The sequence below is a fragment of the Zea mays genome, chromosome 2 (assembly GCF_902167145.1).
Source record: "Zea mays cultivar B73 chromosome 2, Zm-B73-REFERENCE-NAM-5.0, whole genome shotgun sequence".
Lineage (NCBI taxonomy): Eukaryota > Viridiplantae > Streptophyta > Magnoliopsida > Poales > Poaceae > Zea > Zea mays.
Genome location: NC_050097.1, coordinates 1,316,375 through 1,338,691, shown reverse-complemented (window position 1 = coordinate 1,338,691; position 22,317 = coordinate 1,316,375). Strand labels below are relative to the sequence as shown.

The 22,317-nt window shown below is 54.9% G+C and overlaps 2 pseudogenes; both read left to right on the top strand.

Moving 5' to 3' along the window:
• Positions 1-177: 177 nt before the first annotated feature.
• Positions 178-3,408, top strand: LOC103648327 (uncharacterized; annotated as a pseudogene).
• Positions 3,409-18,591: 15,183 nt separating this feature from the next.
• Positions 18,592-22,071, top strand: LOC103648326 (atherin-like; annotated as a pseudogene).
• The last annotated feature ends 246 nt before the right edge of the window (positions 22,072-22,317 follow it).

Genomic DNA, 22,317 nt, shown 5'->3' with positions numbered 1-22,317 from the left:
CGGCGGGAGCGGGGCGCGCGGGAGCGGGGGTTTCGTTGGGCAAGGAGCGGGGGCAGTCTACAGATGAGTCTTAATAGTTGTAGAGATTAAGGCTGCAAGGGTAGCCTGCCTCCCTTGCTCTGCCTTCTGTTAATCTGGACCGTCCGTTCTTTGGCTGCTACCCAGACCGTCCATCCTATGACCCCTACCCCGCCCGCGTGCGTCGCCGCTAGATCCCCATTGGTCGTCTCCCCCACCGCGCGAGCCACGACCGGCCGAGGACAACGTTCTAGGACACCACGTCCAAGCCGCTCATGTAGCCAAACACCCTCCTGGCCGCACCAACCTTCTCGCGGCTCGCGTACAAGGCGACCAGCGTCGGACCTGTCGAGGCGTAGAAGGCCAGCGCCGCCACGTTCTTGATCCCGTAGGCATGCGTCGCACGCGCGGGGAGTAAGGCGGATGCGCGGCGGCATCATGAGATGAGGCAGGAGAGGAGCTCGGCGTCGGGCGCGACTCGGCCACCGCTGCGGCACCGTCCGCGTAGCGCCGGCAGTCTGCCGTCGGTGGCGGGGTCAAGATCCAGCGGCGCGCGTCGACGCCGGTGCATGCGGAGAAGCTCATGCCGCCGCCAGCCGCCGGTTCCTACACGCGCGAGTCTAACTTGTGGCCGGCGTCCTCCTTCTCGTCACGCGCCTCCGCCTCCACCGCTGCCGCCGACAGCCACCACCCGCCCCACCACCACAGGTAACTGCGATATGCCCCTTCCCTCCACCTTCGTATCCTGCTCGTCGTGTCCGCCTATCTATTCCCTTCTGGTTGCCTCGACGACCTTTCTTTTCGGTTTCCGATTTTACCCCCCGCGGAAACTGCTGGTGCGCTACCATCTGGACGAGTAGTTGGTTCTGTAGTTGGGAGTCGTGGTCGCGTTCTTTGGGTGGGTTCGTGCCTTGGCGTCGCTGTAGTGTTATTTATTTCTCTCCTAGAATCGGTCGGTCTCTTTGGTTCTGGTGAGCTATGCTGTCACATCTTTCAGCACCGTAATTGCTTGTTCAGTTAGCTCTCAATTCATGTGGATTGAGCGGGATTGGATGAGTTTGAATCCCAAACAACTCAAACTTCTTCACAATTTTTTCAAATCTCATTCAATCCATGTGTATCGAGAATAACCGAACAAGCCCTAAGTTGGATGGAAGATATTCCTTCCTTTCTTTTCCTCCCATCGCATCATTTCTTTCTTTATATATGGTATATATAAAAAATCATTTATTCGTTTACTAAATATGTGTCCGTGCGTTGCCACGAGAGTTAAAAATTTGTATAAAACATATATATGTAACGATCCGTATAGCAAAATATCACCTTAACACTAATATTATATTCTAAATATAAACTGAATTGTTTGATATTTATTCACAGTCAAAGATTTAACTGGAAAAACTTGATTAATCATTCACTGCCCAGATACAACTGAGAACACAACAAGAACCCAATTTAGAAGGACGAGAAAGAATCAAATGCACACGGTTCAGCTCATCCTTATGAATTGAACATCTATCAAAGCTAGCATAGCATAGCTATATGCATTGATAAGTAGGTTAAAATAGATCAAACAATCTGAGAGATAAATATTGTACTCTTGTGAGTAGCTAATACGACATTTGGTATAAGTTTCATATCCTTACTTTTCACATATGAGCATTCATATCTGCTAGTTATAAGCAGCATGTTGTAAAAGTGTTGTGGAAATTATTGAGTAAATTTGACGGTGGTTGATAGTTAATCACCATTTTCTATATATTGTGCACAAAGAGAAGTATGCCTAAGAAACGAGATATATTTATTAAAAAACATGACCAACATAGAAGGGTTTCTAATTAAGGGTTTTTAATTAAGAACACATACAAAAATTTGCCTCGACAATGACTTGGACTTGAGGGATCGGATGTGGGCGTACATGCATACTGTCGACCAACTGGGCTACACTTAGCTTCTTCAAATTTTTATTTTAATTAAGAACACATGCAAAAAATTGCCTCAATAAGAACGCATGCAGCGTGAGCGGAAGGAGCCACAGGGCCTAGCTTGGGAGGCTAGTTGCATGCAGCATGAGTGGATGAGGGGGACACCCGTAGCTTGCATAGTTGTATGCTTGCATGCAGTGTGAGTGGGAGAGTAGGTGCATGGTGAGCGGAGGCACGTTTTGGTCTACACTACCTTCTTAATAGTTAGTAGATATTATAAAAATCGAAGTAGGGTTTTCTCTTAATATATTTTAGTATCGGATTGATATGGATCGATTCCAGTTTTTAGCTCATTTTAGGGGTATTTTCTAGATATATACTTTTTTATGAGTTTTGGGAAAGTTGTGTCTCTGGCCAGAAAGCAGTAGCCGTATTTGTCACGCATTGTTTGCATCATGATGGGGCCATTTGTTATCTTATTTACAAATCTTGTGGTTAGGTGGTTGTATATGTACTCGTCGAGTGCTTTCGGCAGATTAATCTGTTTTTTTTGTACTTGGGATGTTGTCAATGAGATGAATGAATTGCATATTTTAGGGTCTTTGATGCACTATAGAGTAGATGGGTTATAAATATACAAATCTCAGCTTCCTATCCAATCTTTCTATCTAGAGTTGTAGACACCACATAGTATACAACAGCAGGAGGAGTGCTTTGCTCAGTCCACCTTTGTTGAGGCTGGGCTAAGTGTAGGAGTGAAGCCCCAAGGCTCTCTGGTAGGCGATCCACCACACCACCCGACCCCGCCCTTTTTCCTCGACTTGTCAACCGCCGCCCCGACTACTCACTCCACCACCGCAATCGCGTCTTCATTAACATTTCTTCTCCGTTCTTTTCAGGACCGTCGAGGATTGATCGGGCGGCGGCGCCGTCGGGCAGAAGCGGTCGTCGCCGGACAAGGCGCACAGGTCCACCATGGACACCGTCTACCACCACCACCATGTGTCGCCGTTGACAGGCAACGGCGCCGCCACCGCCACCGTCGGCGAGAAGCTGGGCGTGGAGCGGTTCGAGCTGCCGTTGTTCTACATCTCGCTGTCATGGAAGGAGAAGGAGGACGATTTCCTTGCGATGAAGGGCACCAAGCTGCCCAGCGAACTAAGAAAAGGGCCAAGAACGTGGACAAGACCCTCCAAGTATTAAACACCTGGCCTGAGATCGATTTGATCATCTATTTCTAACCCGATCCAAATCAATCTTTGCTCTCAAAACTTAAACATGTGCCCCCCTTGCTTTTTATCATGCTGTTTGTCTTCCCGGGGATGTGGTGGGGTAGGGTCCATAGGATGGATTTGAATTCATGATAGTATCTACACATGTACACTGCTTAAAGATACTATCTAGTATCTATATCTATTACAATTTTGTATAAATACTTTTTGATAGTTTTTTAATTTGTATGGCAAAGCAGGGACATATATATATATATCTTTTAATGTATGTAAATCTTTTTAACCTCTAAAAGATGCTAACAAGAAGGTATAACAATAATTAATGTTTCTATGCATCTCAATATATCTTATCATTATATGTTTGTCGGCGTTTCGAGACAGGGGGGTCCCTAAGCCGACGAGTGAGTGTGCTGCGTGCCCCAGCCCAGATGGGTCGAGCGCGTGGGCGAGCGCGAAGGGGGGAGAGGCGAGGTGGCCGGAGCCGAGCGTGAGAGAGGTGGAAGTCCCGCGGCCTTCGTGTTCGTCCCGCGCCCAGGTCAGGTGCGCTTGCAGTAGGGGGGTTACAAGCGTCCACGCGGGTGAGGGAAGCGAGCGGCCCCAAGAGAGCGCCTGTCCCGTCCTCGGTCCCGCGCGGCCAACCTTCTCTGAGAAGGCCCTGGTCCTTCCTTTTATAGTCGTAAGGAGAGGATCCAGGTGTACAATGGGGATGTAGCAGAGTGCTACGTGTCTAGCGGAGGGAGAGCTAGCGCCCTAGGTACATGCCAATGTGGCAGCCGGAGAGATCTGGGCACCCTGCTGGCGTGATGTCGTGGCTGTCGGAGGTGCGGCGGAGCCTGACGGAGGGACAGCTGTTGGAGCGGTCGAGTCCCTGCTGACGTTGTCTTGCTTCCGTAAGAGAGCTGGGGGCCGCCGTCGTCATAGAGCTTGTGGAGCGCCATCATTGCCCCTCCGGCGGAGCTGGCCGGATGAGACGCCGGTCTTGTTCTCCGTGACCCGAGTCGATTCAGGGTGGGATGATGATGGCGCCTCCTTTTGACGTGGCGGTCTGTGCCCTAGGCAGGGCGACGTGGGGGTTCCTCCGAAGCCGAGGTTGAGTCTGCCTTCTGTTGCCGTGGCCGAGCCCGAGCCAAGGGGTCGGGCGAGGCGGAAGTCGTTCGGCCGAGGCCAGGGCGGAGTCCGAGCCCTAGGGTCGGGCGAGGCGGAGTTTCGTCGTTTTCCGGGTCTTAGCCCGAGTCCGAGCCCTGGGGTCGGGCGGAGCGGAGTTTCGTCGTCTTCCGGGTCTTAGCCCGAGTCCGAGCCCTGGGGTCGGGCGGAGCGGAGTTCGCCGTCTTCCGGGTCTTAGCCCGAGTCCGAGCCCTGGGGTCGGGCGGAGCGGAGTTCGCCGTCTTCTGGGTCTTAGCCCGAGTCCGAGCCCTGGGGTCGGGCGGAGCGGAGTTCGCCGTCTTCCGGGTCTTAGCCCGAGTCCGAGCCCTGGGGTCGGGCGGAGCGGAGTTCGCCGTCTTCCGGGTCTTAGCCCGAGTCCGAGCCCTGGGGTCGGGCGGAGCGGAGTTCGCCGTCTTCCGGGTCTTAGCCCGAGTCCGAGCCCTGGGGTCGGGCGGAGCGGAGTTCGCCGTGGCGCCTTTGGCAAGGCCTGATTGCCTATCAGACTCACTCTGTCAAGTGGCTCTGCAGTCGGAGTGGCGCAGGCGGCGCTGTCCTTCTGTCAGACTGGCCAGTGGAGCGGTGGAGTGACGGCAGTCACTTCGGCTCTGCCGGGGGCGCGTGTCAGGATAGGGGTGTCAGGCCACCTTTGCGTTAAATGCCCCTGCAATTTGGTCAGTCGGTGTGGCGATTTAGTCAAGGTTGCTTCTGAGCGAAGCCAAGGCCTCGGGCGAGCCGGTGATGTGTCCGCCATAAAAAGGGGGCCTCGGGCGAGACGGAAGTCTCTCGAGGTCGGCTGCCTTTGGCCGAGGCTAGGCTCGGGCGAAGCGTGATCGAGTCACTCGTGTGGACTGATCCCTGACTTAATCGTGCCCATCAGGCCTTTGCAGCTTTATGCTGATGGGGGTTACCAGCTGAGAATTAGGCGTCTTGAGGGTACCCCTAATTATGGTCCCCGACAGTAGCCCCCGAGCCTCAAAGGGAGTGTCAGCACTCGCTTGGAGGCTTTTGTCGCACTTTTTTGCAAGGGGACCAGCCTTTCTCGGTTGCATTTCGTTCCGGTGGGTGCGCGCGAGCGCACCCGCCGGGTGTAGCCCCCGAGGCCTCGGAGGAGTGGTTACACTCCTTCGAGGTCTTAATACTTCGCTTAACGCATCGGCTGGTCTGGTCGTTCCCTCATGCGAACTGGCCGTAGCCCGGGTGCACGGTCGGGGCCCAAGCTCTCGGGCTGGTATGTTGACGCTGTCAACGATTTGGCCGGAGCCGGTTTTTTGCGAGAGCAGCCCCCGAGCCTCTGCACAGGGCGAGAGGACGATCAGGGACAGACTCGACTTTTTACATACGCCCCTACGTCGCCTTTCCGCAAGGAGGAGGGGGGGAGTGCGCCATGTTACCCTCGATGGGCACCGAACATGGTGTCTCCGGTGAGCTGCAAGCGGGTAATCCGAGTGGACGTCCGTGCCCCGTTCGTTGGGGGTCGGCTAGGGGCCCAGAGGCACGCCCAAAAGTACCTGCGGGTGATTTGCCGGACCCGGTCCCCTGGCGACGGGGTCCGAGGGCTCGATGCCTCCATCCGATGGGATTCCGTTACAAGATCGTTCCCGCTGGTCTCGGAAATGTCCTAGGGTACCTCGGGAGCGCAGCCCGAGCCTTGGTTATGTATCGAACGTACCCCTGGTCATCCCTCGCTCGGTGTCTGAGGCGACTGTGAACCCTTCGGGGGCCAGCCTTCGAACCCCTGATCAGTAATGGGCGCGGAGCCCGAGTAGCCTGAGGCGGCCATGGAGCCCTTCGGGGGGCTGGCCTTCGAACCCCTGACCAGTAGTGGGTGTCGGGCCCACGCGATCTGAGGCGACTGTTGAACCCTCGGGGGGCCAGCCTTCGAACCCCTGATCAGTAATGGGGGGCTCGGAGCCCGGTTCCTTCGCGGAGAAGGATCCCTTTCGGGGTATCCCCCTTTCCCGGTCCCTGTTGCAGGAGATAGAGAAAGAGGAAAACGGAAAAGGATACGAAATCGGACGACGTGGCGTACCTTTTCTGACGCGGTTATTACGGCGAAGGTGAAGCGTCGCGCGCTCCTCCTGCCAGAAGCGCCGCGTGTCCTGCCGCGGAGTTAATGTGACGGGGCGAGTGGTCGGCGGGGCGGCCGTTGCGCGTGTGCGAGCCGTTTCGAGGAACGGCTGTGCCGCTTCGCGTTTTTCGAATCCTGCGTCCGATCCAGGCGGCGTGCTGGAAACGGTTTCGCCCTGGCCTTCATATACTTGAGAGGGGGCCCGGTGACGGTTCTTCACTCTGCTCCCTTCTTTTCCCTTCAGGTTTTCGCCACCCGGGAAACTTTAGTCGGAGGAGAGAGAAACCGCCTTCCCTGCCCCCCGCGCCGCCATCTTCTCCATTTTGGTGATGGCGGACCGAGTGACCATAATCCCCCCGCGCGATCCGTGGCCCTTCTCCACGGTGACGGCGAGTGATCTGGAGGAGCTGGTCGGCAAAGGTTTGCTCCGCCCCCTCACCGACAAGCAGCGGCCAGAGTGGATTCCTCCCATGGGCGGAGCCGCTCCGTCCCCACCGCCGGGGTATGTTGTGAGCTTCGTCTCCTTCCATGAGCGGGGATTTGGTGCGCCGACGGGCCGCTTTATGCGGGCCATCTTATTCCACTACGGGGTGGAGTTGCACAACCTCTCCCCCAACTCCATCTCGCAGGCCGCTATTTTCGTAGCGTTATGCGAAGGGTACTTGGGGATTGCTCCCCATTGGGATTTGTGGACTTACTTCTTCCTCGCCGAGCCTTTCGCCTTGTCGACGGGGGAGAGGAGGATCCGTGCAGCGGTGCGGGCCGGCGGCTGCATTCTCTTGTTGAGGCAGTCGCGGGCGTTGCAGTACATTCCTGCCATTCTCGCGTCTTCGAACAAGGGGTGGCAGCGCCGGTGGTTCTACCTCCGGAACGACGGTGAGTTGCTCCCACCATTTTCCCAGCGAGTAGTTACAGCTGCCACCGACGCCTGGCGCCACGGGACCCCGCACGAGAGGCAGAAAAATCTCGAACCCCTTCTCCAGGCCCTGAAGGAGTTGCGGGAGGGGGGACTTACTGCTGCGGGAGTGATTGCCGCCATTCACCGTCGGAGGGTGCTCCCATTGGCGGAGCGGCGGCTGTCGCTCTGGGAGATGACCCCGGAAGCCGACTGGGAGGGCTCACAAATGTCCCCTGATCCTCTCCCTTTCGACGCCCTCCAATGGCGGGTGTCGGCCGCGATGGGGAAGCCGGACCCCCACGCATACTCCCAGCTTCGGATGCGCCCCGATCAGGGGTCCGTGACTTTGGTGAGCGTTTGCTCCTCCCTTCTTCGTATATCTGGCTGCTCCGGGTTCTTATGATCGGGTTCCTTTCTCCCCTCCTTTTAGGATGTGGGGTGTCACAAACCCTCCCTGCCACGGGTCCCGGAGGACGCGGTGGACCGTGCAGCGCGGCGGGTCGCCGCGGAGGAGAAGAAGAAAAAGAAGGACGCGGAGAAGGCCCGGGCCCGCGAGCGGAGGCGGGCTCGGGACGCCTTGGAGAAGCGCCGCCGCCAGCAGGAGAGGGACGGACTCCCAAGGGAGCCGTCGCCGGAGACGCCCGACGACGATGACGACGACGATGATGATGATGATGATGACGGCATGGCCGCCCGTCTCGGCCTCAGCCTCGGCCTGGGGTGTGGCCAAGAGCCGTCGAGCCAGCCCCCGAGCGAACCGACTCCGTCAGCCCCCGAAGTCGGGGCATCGGGCTCCCGACCCGAGGCGCGGGGGCGAACCGAGAGGCCACCTGACCCCTCCGCCGGAGGAGCTGAAGTAGTTCCGGAGGTCCAGACCAAGGCGTCTGTTCCCCAGAGGCCGCCGCTTGTGCTGGTGGCGGACGGGAGTGACCCTCAGGTCGTCGCTGCCGTGCCCGGGGAACCTGCCTCCCAGGCGCCCCAAGCGCCGGCGAAGCGGACCTCGGCGGCCGTTTCGAGAGCCGGGATCCAAGAAGGCTCTCCCCAGGCGCGGTGGATCATGGCCCGGAGTGGGTGAGTACCTCGGAATGTCTTTGTCTTGGCCTCCTATTCGTATGTTTCGGTTGTGATCCCCTTCCTTTTTTATCCAGCAAGCGGAGTCACGGCTAGACCGACCTGGCACCCCGGAAGGCCCTCAAGACGGCGCCGAGCTGTGCGGCCAGCGCCATTCAGCCGACCCTCTCGCGGGGTACTCCGACATCGGGGGCTCGGGCGTCGCCAATCTCGGAGGAGCGGGCTCCCGAGGCCGGCTCCTCAGCCGAGGCGGCGATCGTGGTTGAGGAGGCGGCCGACACCCACGCGGCTCTGAGTTCGCCTGTCGTGCCGGTCATGTCGGCGCCTGCCACCGCCGAGGTTGCCGCCGTCCTTGTCGAAGGGTGTCCAGCCGCCGCCAGCGCCAGGATGGCTGATGCGTCGGTGCCCAAGACCCCAGAAGAGGTGGGCGCGGTCGCGCAATCCGTCCAGCCGGGCGACAGCCTCATCGCTGTGCGGCGGAACTCCAAGGCCCGACGCCCGTTGCTCCGATTCCGGACCCGCGAGGCCCCGGACCCCGTCTTCGTTCTTGATGATGAGCAGGAAGACCAGTCCTGGGGTGAGCTCCACGAGTGCGCAGAGGCGACGGTGGGGTCGCTCCGGTCGTCGCTGGAGGTTTTCTGCAGAGACGTCCCCAAAATCCTCCAGGTAGCGGTTTCGGGCATACCCTTTTTTCCTTCTGTGTGATACTCGCTGTGACGCCCTGTTTCCTTTTCCCAGGATCTGACGGACCGGAGCGCCGCTAAGTCGTTGTTCATCCGCCGTGAGGTTGATGTCTGGGGCTCGCTGCGATCCCTGAGGTCTTCGCTCGCCGAGGCTACCACGCGCCTTTCTCAGCAAGATGCCAAGGTGGCGGACCTCCAGCTGCTATGCGCCGACCTGAGAGCCGAGGCGGCAGCGGCGCGTGCGGAGGCGCAACAGCAGCGATCGGAGCTCGCCCAGGTCGTCGAGGAACGGAACCGACTTCAAGGCCGGGCCGCCGAGGCCGAAAGCCGAGCCGAGACCCTCGCGGCTGACTTAGCTGCGACCCAAGTCGCGGCCTCGGAGCACCGTGCCCGAGCCGGAAGTACGTCTTGGTCCTTCCTAGTTCTTTTTCTTGTCCGTTTCCCTTGCTTGTACTTGAGGTATTTCTCCTGGCTACTTGCAGAGCTTGAGTCCGCCCTTGACGAGTCCGCCAAGGCGCTTGCTGAGGCGCTCGCCGGAGCCGCCGAGCAGAGGGAGGCGGACCTCGCGGCCATGTCCGAGGCCGTCTCGGACTTTTATCGTGCCCTCGGCTCCGTTGACGTCCCTTCAGGAAGCTCCCCTCAGAGCCGCCTTCGAGCCTTGGGTGGTCACGCCCGCGGCAGAGTCCGCGAAGCGCTACACCACGGCGTCCGGCGGGCCTTCGCCGTGCTCGCTTCTCACTACGTTGTGGATCTGGAGCGGGTTAGTGAGGGGTACTGTCTTCCTGACGAAGACGATGCCGCTCTGGCGGAGGTGCAGCGGCTTGACGCGGTTGCCGCCGGCCCGAGCGTGGTGTTGGCGACCACCTTTGAGGCGGAGGTCCTTCCTCCTGCGACGTCACCGGAGGCCGAGATGGACCCCACCAATGGCGGGGGTGGAGATGAAGGCGCGGCTCCTTCCCAAGGCGGCGCCTGATTCTCGTTTGAACAGTTTCTTGTTGAACGTGTGTCTCACCATGGCCGCTGAGGCCTGAACACTTTTGTCTTTCTTGCATGGAGTCGTACTCTCCTTTCTTTCCATCTGCATGTTCGTCCTAGCTCGTCAATAATAGAGTGGCTTCTCGAGTTGGGCCATCCTTCGTGGCAGGTGATGAGTGAGGTATCCCTAACCCGGAGGTACGGGAATTCCTTGGCTCAATCGGCCTTGCCATTTTCATGTACCCGCATTCGCTCCTCGAGACCCGGCTTCTGACATAGCCAGGAGAACGTAGCTGGGAGAACGCAAGAGGCCCCCTTTTTTGATTTAAAAAGATCTTGACGCAGAAGGGTTCCCCCTTTTTAGCCCCCGAGGGAGGGTCGGGCTCCGCCATGGCGAGGCCGACCCTTCCTTGATGATCGAGGCGCAGAGGCTGCCTGACGGATCGGGCCCCGGCCCGAATATCCAGCGAGTGTTTGGCGACACCCCTCGGTATGCCGGGCACGTCCGCGGGACTCCGCGCAAAGACGTCGGCGTTTGCGGAGAAAGTCGACGAGCACTGCCCCCTATTTGGGGTCGAGCCCGGAACCGATCCGGATCTGCTTGGTGGTGTCGCTACTGGGGTCGAGGGGGACGGCCTTGACCGTCTCCGCTGGCTCGAAGTTGCCGGCATGGCGCTTCACGTCTGGGACCTCCTTGGAGAGGTTCTCCAGGTCGGCGATGAGGGCCTCGGACTCGGCGAGGGCCTCGGCGTACTCCACGCACTCCACGTCGCATTCGAACGCGTGTTTGTACGTGGGGCCGACGGTGATGACCCCGTTGGGGCCCGGCATCTTGAGCTTCAGGTAGGTGTAGTTGGGGACGGCCATGAACTTCGCGTAGCATGTCCTCCCTAGCACGGCGTGGTAGGTTCCTCGGAACCCGACCACTTCGAACGTCAGGGTCTCCCTTCGGAAGTTGGAGGGTGTCCCGAAGCAGACTGGGAGGTCGAGTCGCCCGAGGGGTTGGACGCGCTTCCCAGGGATGATCCCGTGGAAGGGCGCAGCGCCTGCTCGGACGGAGGACGGATCGACGCGCAGAAGCTTGAGGGTCTCGGCGTAGATGATGTTGAGGCAGCTGCCCCCGTCCATCAGGACCTTGGTGAGCCTGACATCGCCGACAACGGGGTCGACGACGAGCGGGTATTTCCCCGGGCTCGGCACATGGTCGGGGTGGTCGGCCCGGTCGAAAGTGATGGGCTTGTCGGACCAGTCTAGGTAGACTGGCGCCGCCACCTTCACCGAGCAGACCTCCCGGCGCTCTTGCTTGCGGTGCCGAGCCGAGGTATTCGCCGCATGCCCTCCATAGATCATGAAGCAGTCGCGGACCTCGGGGAACCCCCCTGCTGGGTGATCTTCGTTCTTGTCGTCGTCGTGGGCCCTGCCACCCTCGGCGGGTGGCCCGGCCCTGTGGAAATGACGCCGAAGCATAACGCACTCCTCGAGGGTGTGCTTGACGGGCCCCTGATGGTAGGGGCACGGCTCCTTGAGCATCTTGTCGAAGAGGTTTGCACCTCCGGGGGGCTTCCGAGGGTTCTTATACTCGGCGGCGGCGACAAGGTCCGCGTCGGCGGCGTCGCGTTTCGATTGCGACTTCTTCTTGCCTTTCTTCTTGGCGCCGCGCGGAGCAGACGCCTCGGGAGCTTCTTCCGACGGGCGGCCCTGGGGCTGCTTGTCCTTTCGGAAGATAGCCTCGACCGCCTCCTGGCCGGAGGCGAACTTGGTGGCGATGTCCATCAGCTCGCTCGCCCTGGTGGGGGTTTTGCGACCCAGCTTGCTCACCAGGTCGCGGCAAGTGGTGCCGGCGAGGAACGCGCCGATGACATCCGAGTCGGTGATGTTGGGCAGCTCGGTGCGCTGCTTCGAGAATCGCCGGATGTAGTCCCGGAGCGACTCCCCCGGCTGTTGCCGGCAGCTTCGAAGGTCCCAGGAATTCCCGGGGCGCACGTATGTGCCCTGGAAATTGCCAGCGAAGGCTTGGACCAAGTCGTCCCAGTTGGAAATCTGCCCCGGAGGCAGGTGCTCCAACCAGGCGCGAGCAGTGTCGGAGAGGAACAGGGGGAGGTTGCGGATGATGAGGTTGTCGTCGTCCGTTCCACCCAGTTGGCAGGCAAGGCGGTAGTCCGCGAGCCACAGTTCCGGTCTCGTTTCCCCCGAGTACTTTGTGATAGTAGTCGGGGGTCGGAACCGGGTCGGGAATGGCGCCCGTCGGATGGCCCGACTGAAGGCCTGCGGACCGGGTGGTTCGGGCGAGGGACTCCGATCCTCCCCGCTGTCGTAGCGCCCCCCACGCCTGGGGTGGTAGCCTCGGCGCACCCTTTCGTCGAGGTGAGCCCGACGGTCGCGTCGATGGTGCTCGTTGCCGAGGTGGCCCGGGGCCGCAGGCGCGGTGTTGCGCGTGCGCCCGGTGTAGACCGAGGCTTCCCGCATGAATCGGGAAGTCGCGGCATGAGGTTCCGAGGGATATCCTTGCCTCCGGGATGCAGTGCTCTCGGCCCGCCGGGCCGCAGCGCCTTCCAGGAGATTCTTGAGTTCTCCCTGGATTCGCCGACCCTCGGTGGTTGACGGCTCCGGCATCGCGCGGATGAGCATTGCTGCGGTTGCCAGGTTCTGACCGACCCCGCTGGATGCGGGCGGCGGCCTGATCCTGACATCGTTGGCGACGCGGTGCTGGAGACCTTGGGGCAGATGACGTATTTCTCCGGCCAGGGGTTGGCCCACCCATGCCTGTCCGACGTCCCGACGGATCGGCTCAAGCGCTCCTGTTCCCTCGTTGAGCCTGGCCTGCGCCTCGCGGACTTGCTCGAGTTGTGGGTCGTAACCCCCCGCCGGAGCGGGGACCACAGCTAGCTCCCGTGGGATGTCGGCGCGAGGCACCGGCCTAGGGAGATCACCATCCTCCGGCATGCCAAGATGGTTGCCTTCGGTGGGATCCCCTAGCTCGATGTGGAAACATTCGCGGCTTGGGCCGCAGCTCTCGTCGCCAAGGCTGCGGCTTCCATCGGAACAGTCGGACAGACAGTAGTCACATGCGGTCATGAAGTCCCGCACGGCACTGGGGTTGCCAAGTCCGGAGAAATCCCAACCGATGCTGGGATCGTCATCTTCCTCGGACCCAGAGGGCCCGTAGGTCGAGACGTCCGTCAGTCGGTCCCGAGGCGACCGCATACAGAACCTCAGTGGGGTTGCACTCGCCTCAATGAGAGCGCCCGCCAAAACGAGGTCGTTTGGCGGGTTGAGGCCGAGTCGAAATGACGCAAGATGGGAGTTAGTCGTTACCTTTTGGTCGACGAGGAGCGACGTAGTCACATCGGGGACTGGTTGCGCCGTCATCTCTGGTTCGAGGGCGACGTCCTGCAGGCTTTCCGCGAGCGCGCCGGCGTCGTCTTCTTGCTCAAGGTCAGCGTGCCGCGGGGGGACGGCGCTCGCCTCCGTCTCGAACGCGAGGTCGACGTCCGGCGTGCCTTCCGTCGGGGCGTCGGGGGCGTCGATTCGCTCGACGGCCGACGAAGCGCGGCCTCCCGTCTGGCCTTGACGGCTCCGCCTCCTCCTCCGTTGGCGGGGGAGAGAACGGAGCGAGCCCGAATATTGCTCTTCCACCACGCGGGGAAGACGTCGTCGATTCCGCCGCCGGCGGGCGGGTTGTCGGCCGCCATTGTCGTAGTCGCGCGGCGGTGGAAGAAGTGTCATGTCGTAGCTGCCGTCGAAGGACATGAACTCGAGAGTCCCGAAACGAAGCACCGTCCCGGGCCGGAGAGGTTGCTGGAGACTGCCCATCTGGAGCTTGACGGGGAGCTGTTCGTCAGCACGCAGCAGGCCCCTACCTGGCGTGCCAACTGTCGGCGTTTCGAGACAGGGGGGTCCCTAAGCCGACGAGTGAGTATGCTGCGTGCCCCAGCCCAGATGGGTCGAGCGCGTGGGCGAGCGCGAAGGGGGGAGAGGCGAGGTGGCCGGAGCCGAGCGTGAGAGAGGTGGAAGTCCCGCGGCCTTCGTGTTCGTCCCGCGCCCAGGTCAGGTGCGCTTGCAGTAGGGGGGTTACAAGCGTCCACGCGGGTGAGGGAAGCGAGCGGCCCCAAGAGAGAGCCTGTCCCGTCCTCGGTCCCGCGCGGCCAACCTTCTCTGAGAAGGCCCTGGTCCTTCCTTTTATAGTCGTAAGGAGAGGATCCAGGTGTACAATGGGGATGTAGCAGAGTGCTACGTGTCTAGCGGAGGGAGAGCTAGCGCCCTAGGTACATGCCAATGTGGCAGCCGGAGAGATCTGGGCACCCTGCTGGCGTGATGTCGTGGCTGTCGGAGGTGCGGCGGAGCCTGACGGAGGGACAGCTGTTGGAGCGGTCGAGTCCCTGCTGACGTTGTCTTGCTTACGTAAGAGAGCTGGGGGCCGCCGTCGTCATAGAGCTTGTGGAGTGCCATCATTGCCCCTCCGGCGGAGCTGGCCGGATGAGACGCCGGTCTTGTTCTCCGTGACCCGAGTCGATTCAGGGTGGGATGATGATGGCGCCTCCTGTTGACGTGGCGGTCTGTGCCCTAGGCAGGGCGACGTGGGGGTTCCTCCGAAGCCGAGGTTGAGTCTGCCTTCTGTTGCCGTGGTCGAGCCCGAGCCAAGGGGTCGGGCGAGGCGGAAGTCGTTCGGCCGAGGCCAGGGCGGAGTCCGAGCCCTGGGGTCGGGCGAGGCGGAGTTTCGTCGTTTTCCGGGTCTTAGCCCGAGTCCGAGCCCTGGGGTCGGGCGGAGCGGAGTTTCGTCGTCTTCCGGGTCTTAGCCCGAGTCCGAGCCCTGGGGTCGGGCGGAGCGGAGTTCGCCGTCTTCCGGGTCTTAGCCCGAGTCCGAGCCCTGGGGTCGGGCGGAGCGGAGTTCGCCGTCTTCCGGGTCTTAGCCCGAGTCCGAGCCCTGGGGTCGGGCGGAGCGGAGTTCGCCGTCTTCCGGGTCTTAGCCCGAGTCCGAGCCCTGGGGTCGGGCGGAGCGGAGTTCGCCGTCTTCCGGGTCTTAGCCCGAGTCCGAGCCCTGGGGTCGGGCGGAGCGGAGTTCGCCGTGGCGCCTTTGGCAAGGCCTGATTGCCTATCAGACTCACTCTGTCAAGTGGCTCTGCAGTCGGAGTGGCGCATGCGGCGCTGTCCTTCTGTCAGACTGGCCAGTGGAGCGGTGGAGTGACGGCAGTCACTTCGGCTCTGCCGGGGGCGCGTGCCAGGATAGGGGTGTCAGGCCACCTTTGCGTTAAATGCCCCTGCAATTTGGTCAGTCGGTGTGGCGATTTAGTCAAGGTTGCTTCTGAGCGAAGCCAAGGCCTCGGGCGAGCCGGTGATGTGTCCGCCATAAAAAGGGGGCCTCGGGCGAGACGGAAGTCTCTCGAGGTCGGCTGCCTTTGGCCGAGGCTAGGCTCGGGCGAAGCGTGATCGAGTCACTCGTGTGGACTGATCCCTGACTTAATCGTGCCCATCAGGCCTTTGCAGCTTTATGCTGATGGGGGTTACCAGCTGAGAATTAGGCGTCTTGAGGGTACCCCTAATTATGGTCCCCGACAATGTTAACTCCATAGCAACGCACGAGCATACACCTAGTTCTAGTATAACTCCACCTTTTACAACAATCTCTAGAATCTGAGCCACTCCTTAAAAATCACCTACATAATTAAATCTGTTTCCATTAAAAAACTATATCATTACAATAGAGCTAGATTGACCAAATCATGGCTCCTACCCCTATTAATATTTGTTTTTTACAAAATTCCGTTACTACTTTGCCATGCCCCTATAATATGATTAATGAGCATTTCTATATTTAGTGTTGAATAATTTTATTTTTGTTACATAAACTACACTTCATGCTTCATTTCCATCTTTTCAATTTGTCTTTAGTAAGAGTTACTCCTCTTCCTAGATACCAAAGAAAGATTTTGATTTTAAAGGGGAGTTTTAGTTTCCACAAGTAGCAAGGTTGATTTAAATTTGGAGTGGTCATTAGAATATTGTGTATAGACCGAACCGAGAAATGTCAGAATGCATTTGCTTCCATATAAAGAAATATCTTTCCGACTCTATATTGATGTTATCAACTAAATTCAACAAATGTTATCATTCTATCAATTTGACCCCAACAATCGATCCACAGAAAGTTAAGTTTTGTGTTACCTGTGGTAGAATGTCTGCGACCGACGTTCTTCTAGTGCACAATATTATATAGGTTAGGGAATTGCTCCTTGAGCATTAAAACATTAATCCAAATATTGTCCAAGAACCTAATTTCTTGTCCATTACCAACTTAAAATTGTCTCCTCATAAGGAAATCTTCCTTTGCATTCGATAATCCAGCCTAGAAATGTGAATCTTCTATGTGGCGACCGAAGAGGAGGGAATGCATGACCACACGTCGCGTCGCTATCGGCCCCTAGGTACGCAGGCGCGAGCATCATGTAAGACCCATGCTAACTACCAGCCAAACAAAATATGTCTAAATACAATAAGCTATAAAAATTATAAATTTTGACAAAGTTTCTTATGCAAACTAGCAGAATGGAATACATACGATAATTACTTAAATCATGACAATCCATCTGGACATGATAGAGTAAAATTACTAACTTAACAAGAAAAACACATCGCCAATAATGTGATATAAGATAATGTAATGGATAGAAGATGCATCGAGAGATGAGCTTAAAACCCACTTGTCACACCATAATGGTAAGGAATCCTTAAAATGGAACGATGAAACAAGCTAGTGGTTGACTGAGGGAGACATCTCTTTAAATAAAATTATAAAGCATTTGGGATACACATTTCTTCATTGTCGCACGACAGGTTGGTTAAGTTCTTAATATGATTCAAGTGGCTTAGTAAAGCAGAGATGTTGCCCCCCAGAACATCCTAGAAGAAACATATAATTGTATGAGTTCAACCGCTAGTTATAGTCTATAAGATATATGTAATATCTAAATACTTATGAAATGTCTCTAATTGTGGCTTATGTGCTTAAAACCTTACTTTGATAAAACTCGCTTCGCATAAAACTGTCAAAGATAAATATTCAACTTAACGATCTCTAAAAAGCGGGTATATCAAAGAACGTCGTACTTGAGATTGTGGCCTGAAATTTAGGTAGTGTTTGGTTGAGGAGCCAAGTAGAACGGAGCCGTTCGATCCCTGATTCTAGGAACAGAGTCGCTCTGTTCTGTGTTTGGTAATCTGGAACGGAGCGGCTCTGTTTTTTGTTTGGTTGCAGAGTGAACGGAACGGAGCGTGACTGTGAGAACGGGATGGGAACGGAGCGGCTCTGTCCGGTTGATTTTTTGGAGCGGAATGGTTCCGGATCTGAGGAGAATATTCTCTAATTGGAGCCATTCCGTTCTAGTTACTTTGTAACCAAACAACAACAAAACTGTAACAGAATAGCTTCGTTCTACTTGGTTCTTCAACCAAACACTACCTTAGTGATGATCGTTAGTATTTTATGGATTAACACATATAAATATCTAATGAGTCATAAAAGCCTATGCTAAATATAACACAGGGGCACGGGGGCCTTGAGAGCTGTGACACCAGGTCCAGGAGTCGAGGCTCGAAGGACCTCGAGGAAATCAGATGCCAGATGGTCGGAGCGTATGATAAATCCACTGTTCAGTTGTAGTCAAACATTCTCGTTCTAACACTTGCACGCACATGTTCTAGGAGAGCAGTCCTCCGAAACAAACTGTCATCCAAGCGCTCACCTACTTGGATGAGGGACTGACAATCACATTTTTTGGAAGCCTAAGCAACTCTACACCAATTGACATAATGTCTACCACAGTGGTACATTTTTTTTTCTTTTATTACTATATTCATGTTCATTCTAGTAGATGCACTCGTGCACCTTCCTATTGTCACTAATTGTTCAATGATGTCATTTTTGAATTGAAATACAAAAAAAATGCCTAACTTGTAACGTTCCCTCTACTGCTAGAGACGATACTTTTTGCTTTGTATTATTCTTTTACAAACTTTATATGTTATATATACTTGTTTAAACTTCTTTAATTTATTATACAAAATCAAACTCTCTCTCTCTCTCTCTCTATTTTGGAGCGTACACGCGGCTGTGCCAAATAGGCCCACGGCCACTAATTGTGGTATATTTTTCTGGGGGGGAAAATCTGTACAGCCGGCCGGTTATATAGAGTAGCTCTGCAACTTTTTTTTTATTCACGATACGTGTTCACCTACTAATGACCGGTGACTATTTTTTTTCTACTACAGCACGATCGAATCAGATGAGAAAAGGATCGGAGACGATCATTGATAAATGTACACATGAATATATTGGAAGTAGGGCTATATATTTTTCTAGCTACAGTCGGCTGTAAAGATTTTTTTGTTCTCCTTTGACTAATAATTCCTACATTTGTTAAAACCTACTGCTCACCATAATTATCTTCAGTTAAAAGACGCCAGGAATTCGAGCGCTCTCCGCTCTTCCCGCGTACGGCGCATACGGCGGGGGCCGGGCGTGCAGACTGCATACACGTCCACACGCGGTCCCGGACCCGAGGTATTTTATCTAATTCAGTTTATGGTCCTCGGTCACGCATCGTCGCTCCCGGTTCTAGAACTTGGCCGCACATCGCCGCTCCCAACCCTAGCAGGAGCTCTCGGCCCCCCGTCCCCGCCTCCATCCTCCCAGAAAAATTCCTCCCACCGCGCCCGCGACAGCGACGAGCACGGGCCCCTCCACCGCCTCCGCCTCCGCCTCGCCGCGTGCGGCCTCCGCGCCGCCCCGACGTCGTCCCCTCCGCCCTCCCCCTCGGCCCTCGACGCGCCGCCGCCCGCCCTCCGCCGCCGCCGCCGCGGCGGGCTCGGTCTCCTCTGGAAGCTCCCCTCCACCCGCGCGCCGCCCCGCCCGGCTCCGATGGACGCGCGCGCGCCCCCGCCTCCGCAGCCCCATCCGTCGCGCGCCCCGTCGCCGCAGCCCCATCTGTCGCGCGCCCCGTCGCCGCAGCCCCCGCCCGCGCCGTCTAGGAGGTACGGCGTGCACTTCTCGGCGTCCAGCTTCATCCAGGCGCCGCTCACCGCGCTGCTCGAGTACTCCGGCATCCTCCGGCCCGATCCCGGTTGTGGAATCCAACAGCCAGGGACCGGGGCCGGGCCGGGCGAGGTGTCGATCCGGATTGTGGCGCCCGGCGAGGCGGGGACGTCGTCTGAGAGGGCCGAGGAGGTGATCGTCGAGGAGGAGGAAGAGGATGGACAGGCAACAAGGACGCGCCCCGAGGACTCATCACCTGCCGCTGGCGGCGGGGAGGGCGGCAGGGAAACCTCGTCGTCGTACCAGCGGTACGACATACAGCAGGTGGCCAGGTGGGTGGAGCAGATACTGCCCTTCTCACTGCTGCTGCTCGTCGTCTTCATCCGACAACATTTGCAAGGTGTTCCTCACTTATCTTCCTTTTCAACAGAGCAGCAAATTGATATGTACATGACCAACTTGATGCTTAGAACATAGGTTCACAGTATTTGCGAATTGAAGTAATGTGGACGTGTGGGGAATGTTGTCTAAATTTGTTTTGGTTTATTTCGCATAGGTTTCTTTGTGACAATTTGGATTGCTGCGGTGATGTTCAAGTCCAACGATATCCTGTGTAAGCAGACTGCTCTGAAGGTTGGTGATTGTTTTGTTGAACTTCTGGTGTAATTTGACTAATGTGTTAATGCAATTAAATAATTCTGGTTTCACTGAATGCCAGTACTTTGCATAGAGTTGTTTTTGCACATCTAATGAATGGTTTCAAGTGTTCTAAACATGGAATATTTTAGTCATCAAACATGGTGAACTTTAAGCTATTTGGTCACATAACCATTTTATGGATACATTTTATGGATTTCCTGCACATGAAGACAATATGATTCTGCGCATGTGTATAAGAAATCACCAAGACTATGTTGTCCTTTCATTTGGTTACGATGTCCAATTGTCCAAGGATTAATTAGGTGGACAACCTCTGCCCCACAGTCAAGAATTGTCATGTGTGTGTATACATAAATAGGATTGATTTTTCTAATGCTGCAGTAATTGATTAGTTTTGATATCAATTGGGAGTCATGTTTCTATAGCGAATTTCTGATACCTTAAATTATAAAATCCTTCAAACTCAGTTGCTTTTAATAATTTTATACATTTTTTCTCTGTTACTGAAATATATTGACTAACTTGTTTTTTTTTGTGTCCCATGCATGCAGAGGGAGAGAAAAATTCCAGTTCTTGTCGGGATTACAATATTATTTGTTGTTCATGTATCTGGATTTTACTGGTGTTACAAGAACGAGGATCTTATAAGACCTCTCATGATGCTTCCTCCAAAAGAAATACCACCATTTTGGCACGCAATATTCATCATCTTGGTGAACGGTATGGTGTTTGTACATATTTACATTTTGTCTCTTCATTGGTTGCAAAGTGATAATGCTGATGCCGGTTGAAGTCATATACTGCCTGAAATTAAGTAGTCGTAGCTGGAATATCCATTTTGTCAACTGGGCTTAGGTGCACGAGTTGGCTTTACTTGACGTTTGCATATGTACTTGCCTTCTACAAGTAGTTAGGTTGTTACTAGGTTGTAAGTGGGTAACCTGTCACATATTTCAACATCGTGGTCGTTTTATATTTGTTCAACCAATAGTACTGTATACTGTCCTAATGGTGATGCTTTCTTGTATAATCTTTGGTCACATGTCCCTTAATGTTCTGCAGATACAATGGTGCGCCAAACTGCTATGGTTGTCAAATGTTTACACTGTTGATGTACTATAAGAACAGCAGAGGCTGTAGCTATCGTAGGCAGGTAAACCATCTACATTTGTTATCCTACATTTTCTGTGAAATATTTTGGCGCATTTCCTCAATAACTCATGGTGTGGTTTGTTTACTTCTGCATAATCGTAGTCGGGAGACACTATAACCAATTTTCTCTCCTTGCTGTTCAGGGTCAAATGTTGACGATTGTGGAATATTTTCTACTTTTGTACCGTGCATTATTGCCTACACCTATGTGGTACCGTTTTTTCCTGAACAAGGAGTATGGAAGCCTATTTTCGTCTCTAACCACTGGCTTGTATCTCACTTTCAAGTTGACATCTGTTGTGGAAAAGGTGCTATACGTTCACTTATCTAATCACTGAACTGATACCTAGCGAATGATCTGACACATAATGCTAATATATCCCTGTGTTCTAAATACATTGCTTTTTTGGTGATAGAAAGAATGTTTTTTTGTTCTTTTGGCCTCATCTGCAGCTTGAAAAGCTACTCAATTTAAAGAATTTGCTCTTGCATACTATATTAATTTAGTTAGAATTTTTAGTTTTGTGATAAATTTTGAGTAGACGATTCAGAATGAACGGATTCTGTATCATGTGTTTCCTCTATACCTCACTATGGCTGTTACTTACATGTTTGCCTTTTGGGGCAATGGGTGTAACTTCCCTGTGAGTTTAGAATATTTAACTTTTGGATCTAAAGCCTTGGTATGAGTCAGTGTTGTACATCTCTTTCTTTTCGTATGAAAGGCTGTATAGTATATATAACTTCTTGCTAACAAAATAAAATCTCTCCATGTGAATTCTTTTATAATGCACTAGCTAATGCTATTTTCCTATGCATGATTACATTGGCATTGCTTCTGTTGGTGCCACATCTAAACCTAGGTAGTTCAGTCTATTCAAAGTGCTCACATGCTTCTAGATGGCATGATGCATGTTAGCTGTTAATTGTTCCTAATAGCCTTTGATTGCAGATTGGAAAAGGATGGTGCGTAGCTGCAAAAGAGAGGACATCTTGCTTTTGTGCTCGCAAGAAGGATGCAAAGGATCTGTGATGATCAGCTGCTGTTTTGGGTTCTTGTCATGTAACATCTCCTATTTTTAAAGAGCAAAACTGAAAATGCAATTCCGGTCTTGTTGATGAACCGCTAGAGACTTAATGATTTTATATGGTGCTGTCGGTTGTCTGTTGTCTTATATCTTACTGTATATGGTAATCATCTTTGTTTTTCTAGATCTTCATGTAATTGTTGCTATTCAATCGTTTTTTAAATGGTTGAAAGGGTGCGCAACATTAGGTGTGGTATGTGTCTAGGTGTGGTACGCGTTTAGATGTGGTGCTGCAACTTTAATGTGGGTTATATTCAGTCTATCTAGAACTAAAAGGTTTTGTTAGAGATTCAATCATCCTCTACTTAATTTGAATATAGCATGTATACTGGATAGGGCGCCCGAAGGGGCGCCCCACGATCTAGTACACTTCAAA